Genomic DNA, 15,523 nt, shown 5'->3' with positions numbered 1-15,523 from the left:
ATTTATATAATGTAGTAACTCGAGCAGTATTGGTTAGATAACACTTTTAGAAATTCAAAATTTCCCGGGAAAAATAATTAAAATCAACAATCAGGAAGTTCATATGCCAATACTGTATGGCAACGGAGATTCAGTTTAATGTATACTTTTATTATTTTTATTAATATATAGTACCTTGAAATTTTTTACCCAATCTTGAAAGTTTTTACCTGAACATCTTGAAAAATACACTGATCATGAGTGGCAACGCTGGTACAGATACTCAAAATAAACAGTAAGGACGGTATGTGCTATAATGGCGGTGAATTTCAAGTGGATACACACTGGATGGTTTCCTTTTCGTTTTGTGAAGGACCCAGACACCACTACGGTAGGGTAGGTCATGTGTTGTGATTATGTGACTCAGAGAATGGCTGGAAATAAGCTGTATCCCCCATTCCCGAGTCTGTCTGGGGTCCCTTAGACTGGCATCAATATTAATATTGGTAGTACAAGATGAACGCATTCATTTGGACGCACTGCGTCAGAAAAGTCTTGCACTGGTAAGATGAGTAAAATTAGACTTCAGTTAATGTGATGCAAGAAACGAAGATACTTGTTGAAGGCCAAAGATCGGTGGGAACTAGGAATACAAGGCTATACAATATCCATATTTTTTTAGCCTTTCACAAAGACCCCATTCCATTTTTCCTTTTTGGCAGGATGTTCTGACTAGTGCTGATTCAAAAGCCACACCTCGGTGAACCAGTGATGACCCTCACACAAAGACCTCTGGCCGATACTCAAAACTGTTCACCAAGATGGGTTGTGCAGTGTAGTGAAGTATTTTATCATCTCCTCTTTTAAGGCATGGTGGTGCCCGTGCATTTCTTCTTGTTGAGATGGGTAAGGAGCTTCTCTTTTTCTGCTCCTTTGTTATTTTTCTTCTGTATGCTACATAATTGCACTGGTAGTGCTATTACCCACCCTAATTTCGTGACCCCATTATTGTTGAATTGTAATTCCCCAAAGAATAAATTTTTACTTTCAGGCAGACACAATTTTGTGGATAAAATGGGTTTTCTAATTATTTTTGTGGTTCATTTGATTTTGACTCCTTTCGAAATTGTCTCGTTTCCATGTTTTTCCTACCTCCTCTATCCCCTTATTGAACGTGGGAGCCCAAGGAGAGAAAAGAAGCATTTTCCTGGAAGATCACTGTTAATGTCACATGAATTGCTAACAAATCAGAAAAACCCATGTTTTGTCCAAACCTAATCACATCTAACTTATGGTAACCTTACTGGGTGACTTTGCTCCTCAGACCCCTCATAGCATTAATTTAATCTCATCTGTCTTAGTCAGACTGCATGGAAGAGAATTAAGACAATAAAGTTGGCAATTTTAAGCATTAATCTAACTTCATCAAAGCAAGGAAATGGTTAATGAAAAGGTTGTTGTTATTGATGAAAGGAACTCAGAAAGTGTAAAACTGTACCATATATCTGGTACCCTGTGTTTGCCAGTTAGTATGAGAAACAGCACACCCATGTGATACAGTCACTTTAGTGTACTTAGTCATTTGTTTATGAGGTAAATAAGAATTTAGCTTTTTTTTTTTTTCTGAAACAATCATTGCGATGCCTGATTTCTCATTACCAGTATGTGATCTTTTCGTTGCTTACCCAGTACATGATTACAACACAAAATTAATTAAACGTTTGTTTTTCAGAAATGCATCACAGTCATAAAATGAGGGTATGCTGTTACCAACAAAGCATCACAGGATTAGCAGGTGGAAAGGGAAGTGAATATCCAATAATGAAAGTGGTGGATGGGGTTGCCCATCAGCCACTCACTCATTGTAGGGATGCCTTATGGTTTCTGCACTGAGTGACCAGCCAAATAATTTTTTGTACCCAGGAAACCATGTACTACGCTGGGTGGTAACCATATAACCGGGTTTTTGGCCAGGTTAAGTGTCCCCCCAGATTTCCCTAGTTATCTCAAATCACTTAATCATGGCAGTTGTTTCGGAGAGCTTTGGAGGGCCCAATACCTACCCAGGGCCCCAACCAAATGGGCAGATTTGCATGGCCATGTGGAGTGTGAGAGGTATGAATGAGGAGAGCAAGAGGGTGGAAATGGTGAATGTGTTCAAGGGTGTGAGATATGCCAATATGGCATTGTATGAAACAAAGATGAAAGGGTGTGAAGTGGAGGAGTAGGAGCGTGTGAAATGTTTAAGATCGGGCATGAATGGGCGAGGAAGATGCAAGGAAGGAGTTGCTTTGTTGATGAATGAGGTGTGGCAGAATGGAATGAGAGATTACAAATGTGTCAGCTCGAGGTGTATGTATGACAAATTCAAGTTTGAAATGGTGATAGTGGCAGTGATTGTAGAGTATGCACTGTTTGAGGACAGGAGTGATAGAGAGAAAGACAGGTTTTGGGATGAGCTGGATGAAACAGTGGGAGAAATGTCCAGGAGCTATGAAGTGATCATAATGGGCAATATGAATGGAAGAGTAGGCACAGGTCCAGAGGATAACATAATGGGTTGTAGCCTAATGGAGTACCAGGAGAAAATGATAATGGGAAGCAACTGGAAGCTATGTGTCAGGAAAGGAGGTTGTGCATTTGTAACTCTTGTTTCAAACACAAAGATGCACATAAATATACCGTACATGGTATAGAGGGAACAAGGATTGTGTTGAAAGGAGCATGATTGATTATGTGCTCATAGGGAGGTCGATGCTGAGAATGGTTGCTGATATGAAGGCCATGAGAGGACGTTGTGGAGGACTGTCAGATCATATGATTGTGGTATGCTGTATCAAGTTGAGAGGAGTGAGGTGGACCACGAGAGAGAGGAGCAGTCAGGGAGAAAGACTGTAAGTCAAGAAGCTGAGGATCTAAGAAATGGCAGATGAATACAGGACCAAAGTAGGGTAGGCGTTAGAATCAGTGAATTGGAATGAAATAGATCTGGACAGCCTGTGGAATGCATATTGGAATTGCTTAGTTAGAAATGTTAAAGCGATGTATGGTGTGACAAGAGTAACAACAAAGAAGAGAGATATGGCATGGTTGGATGAAGAGGTTAAGAGAGCAGTGGAGGAAAAGAGGAAGAAGTGGGTAGAGTGGTTACAGGAAAGGGGTTCAGTTGAAATAAGAGCTGAATATATTGAGTGCAAAAAGCATGCAAAGAGACTAGTGAAGAGGAAAAAGAAGGAGGTACATGTTGATCAAGGAAGAAAAATGCAATGTACTCTGAATATAGTAAGTTGTTCTGGAAAGAGTTGCGGAAGTGTAGAAATGAAAGCGGAAAGAACTGTGAAGGTTGTAGGTGGTAGATTATTAATCCATGGGATGAAGTAGCTAAGGACCAAATGGAAAGAATATTTTGAAGGCCTGATGAATGGAAATAGAGAGAGCAGAGCCAGTATGAACATGATTGGTTTTGGGGGTGTGCAGAGAAGGAATGCAGTGCCAGGAATCATGATACTCACGCAGGTGAAGAGTGCTGTGATGTGGCTGAAAAAATGAGAAAGCAGCTGGGGTTAATGAGGTGTATGCAGTGGAGATGGAGCTGCTGAGGAATGTATGTGGAGTACAGGGAGTGGATAGGGTACAAAATAATGTGATTTGTGAAAGATGTGGAGTGAAGAAGTCTGTGGACACCAGAATCAAAGAGAGTGTACTGAGATGGTATGGTAATGTGGAGAGAGTGGACAACAATAGAGTGGTGAAAAAGGTATATCTGAGTGAATTTGAAGGAGGGAGGAGGAGAAGTAAGCCGACGAGAAGATAGAGGGATATGGTGGATGAGTGTGTGAGGAAGAGAGGTGTGGAAGTCGGTGAGGCTGAGGGACTGACAAGAAATGAATATTGTGAGGAGAAGCGCACGATCAGGGAGTTGGCACCCCTTCTTAACGTGACAGCGTATGGATTGACTCTGTCGGATACCTTTATGTGAAGCTGCAGAACATGGTGAATGTTTTGGGCGTAACTGATAGAGTCAGGATTCCAGGGACTTGAATGGTGAGCGAATGGAAGCTTGGCCTATTGGATTGGGCAGATTTGGGCTGTCTGGACATTGCTACTCCTCACCTTGCCCTAGGGTGGGAAAGGAGATCCGGATGATGATGATGAAAGTAATAGAACTAGTTTCATGAAAAGGTGTATATTGATTTTATTTCATTAAATCCAAGAGACAGTGTGCACCAGAATGTGTGCTGAGTGATGTATGGTATGCCAGCATACTAGGAGAGTTCACCATCTAACCAAATCTCTTCCTATTAACCGTAGGATACCATGATATAAAAGTTTTACACTTTATTTTATTTATTGTCTTGCACAATATGTGAATAGTAACTCTAGATATATGGACACATGGCATGTTTTCCTGACATTAATCCTTTTCACAGGCTGATATCTGAAAGCATGAACCCGGGAAGGAAGGCACCAAGAAGAAGGCAGCAAATCTTGGCTGAACCCTTGTATGTCAGTCATTTTTGTCGGGAGTTACTGAATAGAGGAAGAGTCATTGCCTTGACATTTGCATGAGGGAACCTTTATGAATGGAGTGAGAAGGTGAGTGAAGTTTACATCTCACAGCATTTACCCTGAATTTGAGTGTAAAGTGGAGGGAATGTAAGAAAATGTTCTGGAAAGAGGTAGAGAGTTAGACAAGGGTGTCAGAGAAGTTTGTCAGGAAGTGAAAGATAAAAATGGTAGCTTACAAGTTGACAAGGAAGAAAAAGTGAAGATGGAAAAAACAGTTTAAGGAATTGTTGAACTGAGAGAATGAAAGTAATGCGAATCTAAGTGGTTGGGGAATGACTGGGAGAAGGAGGGATGTGAGAAGAGAGGAAGAAATCAGTAGGATGGAAGGATGTGAAAAGAGAGGAAGAAATCAGTAGGATGGAAGTTGTGGTAGCAGTGAAGAAAGTCAAATGGGAAAAGCCCTAGGAATTGATGGAGTGTGGGGTGAAATGCTGAAGCATGGGGGAGAAATAGTAATAGAATGAATGTGGAAGATGTGCAGATTGGCCTGGGAGGAACGTAGAGTCCCAAGTCCCGGAAGATTGGGAGTCAGGTATAATTATTCCTCAGTACAAAGGAAAAGGAGAAAAAGAAGCGTGTGGTAATCATAGGGGCATTTGTCTTCTCGGAGTAATAGGAAAAGTACCGGTATATGGTAGGATACTATTTTCAACAGAGTTAGGGAAATAACAGAGAAATTAGTTGGAGAAGAACAGGGAGGTTTTAGGAAGGGAATGGGTTGTGTAGATCAGATATTCATTCTTAGATCATTAGTGGTAAAGTTTCTAGGGAAGGGAAAGAAGTTGTACTGGTATGCAGCCTTCATGGATTTGGAGATAGCATATGACAGGGTAGATGGACAAGGATTGTGGAGTGTATTAAGAATATATGGAGTAGATGGGAAGTTGTTGAAGGCTGTGAAGAGTATATATGAAGGTGCTAAGGCTGCAATATGTGTGGATAGTGAACTGAGTGAATTTTTTGTTTGAAGGTTGGATTGAAGCAAGGATGTGTCATGTCTCCGTGGTTGTTCAGTCTGTATATGGATGGGGTTATAAAAGAGATACAAGGTGGGGCAGTGGATGTTGGAGCAGCCATGATGAGAGAGGGCAGTGTTTGGAAACTCCCTGTACTGTTGTTTGCAGATGATACTGTGTTGTTAAGTGAAGACGAAGGGGAGCTGCAAGGCTTGGTAGATGAGTTTGGGAGAATGTGTAAGAAATGGAATCTAAAGGTGAATGTATGGAAGAGTAAAGTTATGGTCTTCGAGAGAAGTGAAGTCAGTGAATGTACAGTGAGGTTGGGTGAGGAGGAAATGGAAAATGTGAGTGTGTTTAAGTACTTGGGTAGTGTGATGAGTAAGGATGGAAATTTGGAAAGTGAAGTGCTTTAAAGGGTACATCAAGGAAGAAAGGTTACTGGTCCCTTGAAAGCAGTGATAAGAAACAGGGAAGTGAGCCTGGAAATGAAGTTACTGCATGACAGTATTGTGATACCAAGTCTCTCGTATGGAAGCGAAACTTTGACGTTGTTGGGGGGACAGAATTATAGAGTGATAGCAGTGGAAATGAGTTATTTGGGAAGAGCCTGTGGAATCACATGGAGAGACAGACTGAAAAATTAGGAGGTGAAGGAGCATTGTGGTGTTGATGTGGATGTGATAGGAAGCGTTAGGAGAAACACACTGTGGTGGTTTGGACATGTGGAGAGGATGGAGAGTGAGAGACTGATGAGGAAAGTGAGAGGGAGGCCAAGGATGAGATGGGGGGATGGAGTGGAGAGGTATATGAGAGTGGGTTGTGTGAGCTGGGAGCAGGGCAGTGAAATGGCAGGGGACAGGGCGACATGGAGGCGATTCGTTTGTGGCCACCTCTTACAGGATTGAGGCGTCTGTCAATAGATAGATAGCATTTACCATGAGTGAGTGAATGGGTATTGTAGTGCTTGATGAATGAAAATATTGATGATAATGACTTCTGTATTTTCTTTTTTCTGGATCATAACTACTCCATGTATAATAGTGAGAACAGAACTGAAGATGATGATGGTACTGATAATGATTTTTGTCGGCAGATGTAGGAGTGGATCCCAGACCTCATCTTGCCATCTTGTTCTGACCTCAAGATTTGCTGGGATTTGATGGAACATGCTGACAGCCAATATATCAGAGTGGAAGAAGATAGGAGAAACCTTTATTCTGCGGTGGGCTAACTTGGGCTGAAGCTGCTGTTAATGGACAGAAATTCAAGAAAGCTATCAGCACTAAAACCATCTGCATCCATTCATCCTGCTGTGATCTTAAAGGTAAACCAGATTTCTTTTTCATATGCTATGTAGATGCAGGCCTAGTCAGTCAGCCACACCACACCACAAAAATTTTTATACGCAAAGTATGATATGTCACTCTAGGAAGGGCCCATTGGTATGACAGTTTAGCACCCTAAGAATTTTCAGGCCTAAGATTCTTCTCTATTTAGGAAAGGCCCATTTGATCCCATATGTCTAGTGTTTCTGTTATGTGTTAGAATTAATGTCATTTTTCTTGATGGCACAGGAGTTTTTGTAGCATCTCTTCTCTAGTGACTTACTATTTGCATACTATATGATAACATTTTTCATGTATGCTGTTTATACCTTCTTAATATTCTCAGCATAGTCTGCATCAGTATCATCATCATCATCATTATCACCATACCTCTTTTCCTACCCATGGTTAGGGGGGTGTAGTCAGAAAAAAAAAAAGAAAATGAAGGAGTAAATAACTAAGTCTGACTAGTTGAATGGGCCACATTCACAATTCAAGCCCTTGACTTCAGTAACATCAGTTAACATAACAGTAGCTGTTTGCAGCCCCAGGCTTATTTGAATATAAACCCTTTCTCTGCAGTCTACCATCTCATTTCGGTGTATGGAGGAAATTTAGGAATGTTTGTTTAAGCAGGCAGGGGAGCCACCTGGTTTTTTCATTGTGTAAAAGAGGATATTCAGATGTAATCTGATCTGATATAAAAATGATGCCATGTTTCCACCTAAAGAATTCCTGTATTGGGGTTGACCATGGTACAGCTGATATTCTCAGTGTACTGAAAGCTAAACCAAGAGTCAAAAGCAGGTATATAATTACTTCCCAGCAACTGCTGGAAGTTGTTGGGGAAAAAACAGAAATTTGATACATGTATTATGATTTGTAATAATTTCAGAGTCTCTGCTTGGATTTTGACTCTTATGTACAGGCACTTGGATAAAAGATATTATAATTTGCAGGATAGTTAACTAAGGACGAGATCTTATAAAATCTCCAAAGGCACTTGGAATCAGACCGTGAGTAGCATGCACCCATCGCAAATTGACTTAGGACCTACACACAGAATTGCTATGGGAGAGTTGTCTGTCTTTGCATTGTGTTTCCACCTCTACCAGGGCTCTTGCTAACTGCCGATAGTTGCAAGCCATTTGGTCACTAAGGTTTCAGATTTACGAGCCAAATAAATTTTTAGTATCCAAACTGACTACGAGCCGAAATATTTTCTGTCTGTCTATCTATTGCCAGACGCCTCAATCCTGTTCGGGGTGGCCACAAACAAATCGCCTCTACGTCGCCCTGTTCCCCGCCATTTCACTGCCCTGCTCCCAACTCACACCCCCATCTCTCATATACCTCTCCACCCCATCCCTCCATCTCATCCTCGGCCTCCCCCTCCCTCTCCCCCCCTCCACCTCACTCACATACACTCTCTTCGTCAGTTTTTCACCCTCCATCCTCTCCACATGGCCAAACCACCTCAGTGTATTCCTCATAACGCTTCCTATCACATCCACATCCACACCACAACGCTCCTTTATATCCTCATTTGTCAGCCTGTCTCTCCATGTGACTCCACAGGCTCCTCTTAAATAACTAATTTCCACTGCTCTCACTCTTGACTTGTGCCCTTCCAACAACGTCCAAGCTTCACTTCCATACGTTAGAGTTGGTATCACAATACTGTCATGTAGTAACTTTTTCACTTCCATGCTCACTTCCTAGTTTCTTATCACTGCATTCAAAGAACCAGCAACCTTTCTTCCCTGCTGTACCCTTTCAAGCGCTTCACTCTCCAAACCTCCATCCTTACTCATCACACTACCCAAGTACTTAAACGTACTCACATTTTCCAATTCCTCACCATCCAACCTTGCTGTACATTCACGGACTTCACCTCTCTCAGAGACCATCACTTTACTCTTCCCTACATTCACCTTTAGATTCTGTTTCTTACACACTCTCCCAAACTCATCCACCAAGCCTTGCAGCTCCCCTTTGTCTTCATTCAACAACACGGTATCATCTGCAAACAACAGTACAGGGAGTTTCCAAACACTACCCTCTCTCGTCAGGGCCACTCCAACATCCACTGCCCTACCTTGTACTCTTTTTATTACCCCATCCATGTACAGATTGAACAACCATGGAGACATGACACATCCCTGTTTCAATCCATCCTTCAAAGAGAAAAATTCACTCAGTTCACCATCCACACTCACTGCAGCCATCCCTGTTTCAGTCCATCCTTCAAAGAGAAAAATTCACTCAGTTCACCATCCACACTCACTGCAGCCTTAGCACAAGCATACATACTCTTCACGGCATTCAACAACTTCCCATCTACTCCATATATTCTTAATACTTTCCACAATCCTTGTCTATCCACCCTGTCATATGCTTTCTCCAAATCCATGAAAGCCACATACAATGATGTGGAGTCAGCAGGAATGAAATGTCCTCATACTGAAGGGGTTAATTGGCCCTACTCAGTCCTTTGATATATGCCATTTTGACTGTTAATCTTTGTCAGTTGAGTAGGGTGTGATTTTGTGTATGATTGTGTGTGATTTTGTGTGTGCGTGTGTGAAGGTCACAGCCTTGCCCTTAGATCGGACTATATGAGCTCTCAGCTCCCTTCCGGGAGGGTAAAAGCTGACGATCACGACCATCAAGTGATCCTGACCGACCCGGTGAATTACACACATACACACACACACTTGCTACATTTTCCTCCTTGTATCCTTTCCAACACTCTGCCACTCCTTTGCCCTTCCTCTCATGCCTTGCTGGCTACCTAAATATGGTGAGGGAGGAAGGGGGAAGGGGTGGTGAATTTTTGGAGGATACCTATAATTTTCTTAATGGCTTTCTCTTGTTTCAGGTTGTCTCTGGACACGTCTTCAGATTATGAAAGGCTCGACGCAAACCCTGGTTCCATTAATCTTCGCAATCAATTAGATACATTCTGGGGGCCCCAAAAAATGCATTTGGGGGCCATTTTTTGCTGATGATTGCTCTTTTTTTTCACGTTTTTTTCAGTTTTGGAGGATATTTTTTATTTTTGCTGCAGTTTTTCATTTTACTTTTTCAAATTTCTTTTTTTGAAAGATAATTTCATTTTTTTAACTCATGTTTTTTGTTTATATTTTCCATTTAATAAAAGATTTGTAAATTCCCAAGTTTTTTTCCTGTATAATACAGCCTTGAAATATTTCAGTCTTTAATATGTTAAGTTACTCAAAGGTATAATAGTCTTTTCAGTCAGGCAGATTTAAAGTTCAGTTGAAAAACTACGTAAAAGTGAAAGGTAAGAAAACAAGATGACAATTTCAATTTTATATTGCATATTTTTTTTTAATTCATAAAAAATTATTACAAGAGTTAGAAACATGGTACGAGCAGATGAAAGTTCTTCACCATCAATCAGGAAGGGACCACAACCCGAGTTCTTCGTCGTCAGTTGGCAGGGGACCATGACCAGATTTTCTCGATATCAGTCAACAGGGGACCACGACCAGAGTTCTTCGTCATCAGTCGGCAGGGGACCACGACCAGAGTTCTTTGTCGTCAGTCAGAAGGGGACCACAACCAGAGTTCTCCGCCTTCAGTCGTGAGGGGACCACAACCAGAGTTCTTTGCCATCACTCAGCAGGGGACCATGACCAAAGTTCTTTACTATCACTCGGCAGGGGCCCACGACCAGAGTTCTTCGCCGTCACTCGGCAGAGGACCACAACCAGAGTTCTTCACCATCACTCAGCAGAGAACCACGACCAGAGTTCTTCGTCATCATTCAGCATAGAACCACGACCAAAGATCTTCACCGTCACTCAGCATGGGACCACGACCCGAGTTCTTCGCCATTACTCGGCAGAGGACCACAACCGGAGTTCTTCACCATCACTCAGCAGGGGACCACGACCAGAGTTCTTCGCCATCATTTGGCAGGGGACTATGACCATAGTGCGTTGCCATCACTTGGCAGGGGACATAGTTCTTCATTGACCAGAAGGTGCAACCAGAATCCTTTGCAGTCCTCAGGAAGAAAGGCCAGAGTTGTTTACCAAATTAGCAGAGTCAGAAGCAGGCACACAACACCTATGGAGCAGAAACTTATTAGTTTAAATGCACATTAACTTTTTCATCATCATCATCATCATCATCATCATCCGGACCTCCTTTCCCACCCTAGGGCAGGGTGAGGAATAGCAATGTCCAGACAGCACAAACTTGCCCAATCCAAATAGGCCACGCTTCCATTCACTCATCATTCAAGCCCCCGGAATCCTGGCTCTACCGGATACGCCAAAAACATTCACCACATTCTGCAGCTTCACACAAACATATCTGATTGAGTCAATCTGGACGCTGCCATGCACACAAGGGATGCCAAAATCTCTGATCATGCACTTCTCCTCACAACATTCATCCAGCCAGCTCGATCTCTTGTTAGTTCCCAAGCTTCACCGACTTCCAAACCTCTCTTCCTCAAACACTCATCCACCATATCTCTCCACCTTCTCCCTGGCCTACCTTACCTCCTCCCTCCTTCAAATTCGCTCAGGTATACCTTTTTCACCACCCTATTGTTATCCATTCTTTCCACATGACTATACCATCTCAGGACACTCTTCGATTCTGGTGTCCACAGACTTCCTCACTCCACACCTTTCTCGAATCACACTATCCTATCCACCCTCTGTACTCCACATACATTCCTCAGCAGTCCCATCTCCTCTGCTCTTACTCTTGACTTTTCATTTTCATGCCACACCATAGTCTCACACCCGTATGTTAAAGTTGGCACTAACACTCCCTCATGTAAGCCTCATGCAGCTGCAACACTCAAGCCTCTTTTTCTTATCAAGGCCTTCATTGCACCAGCTACTTTTCTTCCTTGTGTCACTCTACTTTCAACTTCTTTTGCACATTTTCCTCTCTTTTCTATCACTGTACCCAAGTATTTGATCTCTCACCAATTCCAGTCTCTCTCCATTCACTGTGACATCACACTGGGGGTCACCTTCTCTCTCAATAACCATCACTTTACTCTTCTCTACATATACTCTCAAGGCACGACGCTCACAGATATCAGCAAAACTCTGCACTAGCCTACCAAGTTCTTGTCCGGTACTTGCTAGCAGTACTGCATCATCAGCATACGGCCTACAACAAATTTGGGATATTCCATCCATCACCATTCATTACCAATGTCATCCCCTTCTCTATTACTCGTGTTTTTACTTCTCTCATCACCCCATCCATATATATATATTGAACAACCATGGTGACATCACACAACCTTGTAGCACGCCCACACCGATCATGAACCATTCACTTAGATGCCCATTAACCCTTACACATGTTTCGTTACCATCATAAAAACTCTTGACAGCACCTCGCAGCTTACCATCTACACCATAAATGCGCAAAACTTTCCACAATCCAGCTCTGTCTACTTTGTCATATGCTTTTTCCAGATCCATGAATGCCATAAACACCTTATGGTCCTTCTCACAAGCTTTCTGCTATCTGCCTCACTGCAAATACATCCCCTGCCACTCCTAAAGTCACCCTGTTCATCACTAACTAGGACTTCTGATATCTCTCTTACTTTCTTTATAATAATTCTTCCATATACCTTCCCTACCACACTCAAAAAACTTATGCCATGATAATTCTTGCACTCACTTCGCTCACCTTTATTTTTGTGCTGGGGTACAATCACAGCCTCTTTCCACTCTGCAGGCACAGTTTCACACAGCCATGCCTTCTTACATATCTTCAACAAGCATTTCATTCCACTCTCTCCACTACACGTAAGCATCTCTGCATACACCTCATCAACCCCAGCTGCTTTCCCATTTTTCATCTGCTTCACGGCGCTCTTCACCTGTACGAGTGTCACGTCTCCTGGCACTGCATACCTTCTCTGCACACCCACAAAACCAATCATATTTACAGCCCCTCTGCTCTGTCTATTCCCATTCCTCAGGCTTTCAAAATATTCTTTCCATCTGGTCCTTACTTCATCCTTACTTTATCTCCATGGGTTAGTAACCTACCACCTGCATTCTTCACACCATCACATTTCTTTCCACTTTCACTTCTACATTTCCACACCACTTTTCAGAATAACTTCCTATTTTCAGAGTAGTTCGCATTTATTTTTCTTCCCAGATCATCATTTACCTCCTCCTTTTTCCTCTTCACTAATCTCTCTATGTGCTGCTTGCTCTCGATATACTCAGTTCTTATTTCAATTGAACTCCTATCCTGTAACCACTTTAGCCACTTCTTCCTCTTTTCCTCCACCACTTTCTTAACTTCCTTATCCCACCATGCCGTACCCTTCTTTTTTGTTGATGCTCTTGCCATACCACACACCACTTTAGCATTCCTAACTAAGCAATCCCTATATGCATTCCACAGGCTGTCCAGATCCATTTCATTCCAGTTCACCGATTCTAACTCGTCCTCTACTGTGGTCCTGTAATCATCTCCCATTTCTTTGATCCTCAGCTTCTCAACTTTCAGTCTTTCTCCCTGACTGGTCCTCTCTTTCTTGATCCACCTCACTCCTCTCAGCTTGATCTTGCATACCACAATCATATGCTCTGACAGACCTCCACATCGTCCTCTCACAGCCCTCGTATCAGCAACCATTCCTGTCATCGACCTTTGTACGAGCACGTAATTAATCAGGCTTCCTTTAACACAATCCCTGTTTCCTCTATACCATGTATATTTATGTGCATCTTTGTGTTTGAAATACGAATTACAAATGCACAACCTCCTCTCCTGACACATATCCTTTAGTTGACTCCTATTATCATTTTCTCCTGGTACTCCATAACCACCCACTATGTCATCCTCAGGACCAGTGCCTACTCTTTCGTTCATATCCCCCATCACGATCACTTTATAGTTCCTGAGCATTTCTTCCACTATTTCACCCAGCTCATCCCAAAACCTGTCTTTCTCTCTCTCACTCCTGTCCTCACACAGTGCATATGCTACAATCACTGCCACTTTCACCTTCTCAAACTTGAAATTGACATACAAACACCTCGAGCCGACACATTTGTAGTCTTTCATTCCACTCTGCCACACCTCATTCATCAACCAAGCAACTCTTTCCTTACATCTTCCTCGCCCATTCATTCCCGATCTTACACATTTCACACCCTTCCACTCCTCCACTTCATGCCCTTTCATCTTCGTTTCATAGAATGCCATCACAGCATGTCTCACACTCTTGAACACATTCACCACTTCCACCCTCTTGCTCTCCTCATTCACACCTCTCGCATTCCACACGGCCATGCGAGTCTGCCCATTTCGTTGGGGCCCTGGGTAGGTATTGGGCCCTCTGAGACTCTCTGAAACAACTGCCATGATTAAGTGATTTTGGATTGGTGAATCTGGGGGACACTTAACCCTGCCAGAAACCCCGGTTAAATGGTTACCTTCCAGCGTTGTAAATGGTTTCCTGGGTACAGGAAACCATTTGGCTGGTCACTCAGTGTAGAGCTCATATGGCATCATTCTGCATTGAGTGAGTTGGTGATGGGCTTTTTAACAGATCAATATTAAACATTATAACAGAAACCTTTTAAGGGTAAGAATACTGTAACCACCAACAAATCTTCACAACACTCAGCATGGGCACAACCATCCAAATCCATCAGCAGCACTCTGCAGGAGCACGATCATCCAAATCCTTCAGCAGCATTCTGCTGGGGCACGACCATCCAAATCCTTCAGCAGCATTCTGCAGGGGCACGACCATCCAAATCCTTCAGCAGCACTCTCCAGGGACAGGACTATCCAAATCCTTCGTCAGCACCCTGCAGAGTTCCCACCACCCGAGTCCTTCAGCAATACTCTGAAGGAGCCTGGCCACCACCAGAGCCCTTCAGTGACACTCTGCAGGGGCAAGACCACCACTAGAGTCCTTCAGGGGCACGACCACCACCATAGTTCCTTCAGGGGCACGACCACCACCAGAGTCCTCAGGTATCACTTAGCAGGGGTATTACCACCACCAGAGCCCTCATGTATCACTTAGCAGGAGTTTTACCACCACCAGAGTCCTCAGGCATCACTCAGCAGGGGTATTACCACCACCAGAGTCCTCAGGCATCACTCAGCAGGGGTATTACCACCACCAGAGTCCTCAGGCATCACTCAGCAGGGGTATTACCACCACCAGAGTCCTCAGGCATCACTCAGCAGGGGTATTACCACCACCAGAGTCCTCAGGCATCACTCAGCAGGGGTATTACTACCACCAGAGTCCTCAGGCATCACTCAGCAGGGGTATTACCACCACCAGAGTCCTCAGGCATCACTCAGCAGGGGTATTACCACCACCAGAGTCCTCAGGCATCACTCAGCAGGGGTATTACCACCACCAGAGTCCTCAGGCATCACTCAGCAGGGGTATTACCACCACCAGAGTCCTCAGGCATCACTCAGCAGAGGTATTACCACCACCAGAGCCCTCAGGTATCACTTAGCAGGGGTTTTAACCACCACCAGAGTCCTCAGGCATCACTCAGCAGGGGTATTACCACCACCAGAGCCCTCAGGTATCACTTAGCAGGGGTTTTAACCACCACCAGAGTCCTCAGGCATCATTTAGCAGGGATATGACCACCACAATCTCTGGCATCACTTGGCAGGGGC

General features: G+C 43.3%; 1 long non-coding RNA gene across 1 annotated transcript; it reads left to right on the top strand.

Moving 5' to 3' along the window:
- The first annotated feature begins 706 nt into the window (after window positions 1-706).
- On the top strand, window positions 707-9,959 carry LOC145397770 (uncharacterized). The gene is made up of 4 exons (XR_013897032.1): window positions 707-885; window positions 4,410-4,575; window positions 6,601-6,831; window positions 9,714-9,959. It is a non-coding gene; the product is annotated as an uncharacterized LOC145397770 (long non-coding RNA).
- Window positions 9,960-15,523: the final 5,564 nt, after the last annotated feature.

The sequence above is a fragment of the Coenobita brevimanus genome, chromosome 43, assembly GCF_032717465.1.
Source record: "Coenobita brevimanus isolate Jiangsu-jjx chromosome 43, ASM3271746v2, whole genome shotgun sequence".
Lineage (NCBI taxonomy): Eukaryota > Metazoa > Arthropoda > Malacostraca > Decapoda > Coenobitidae > Coenobita > Coenobita brevimanus.
The sequence above is the reverse complement of the archived record's forward strand: the minus strand, read 5'-3'. Positions and strand labels throughout refer to the sequence as shown.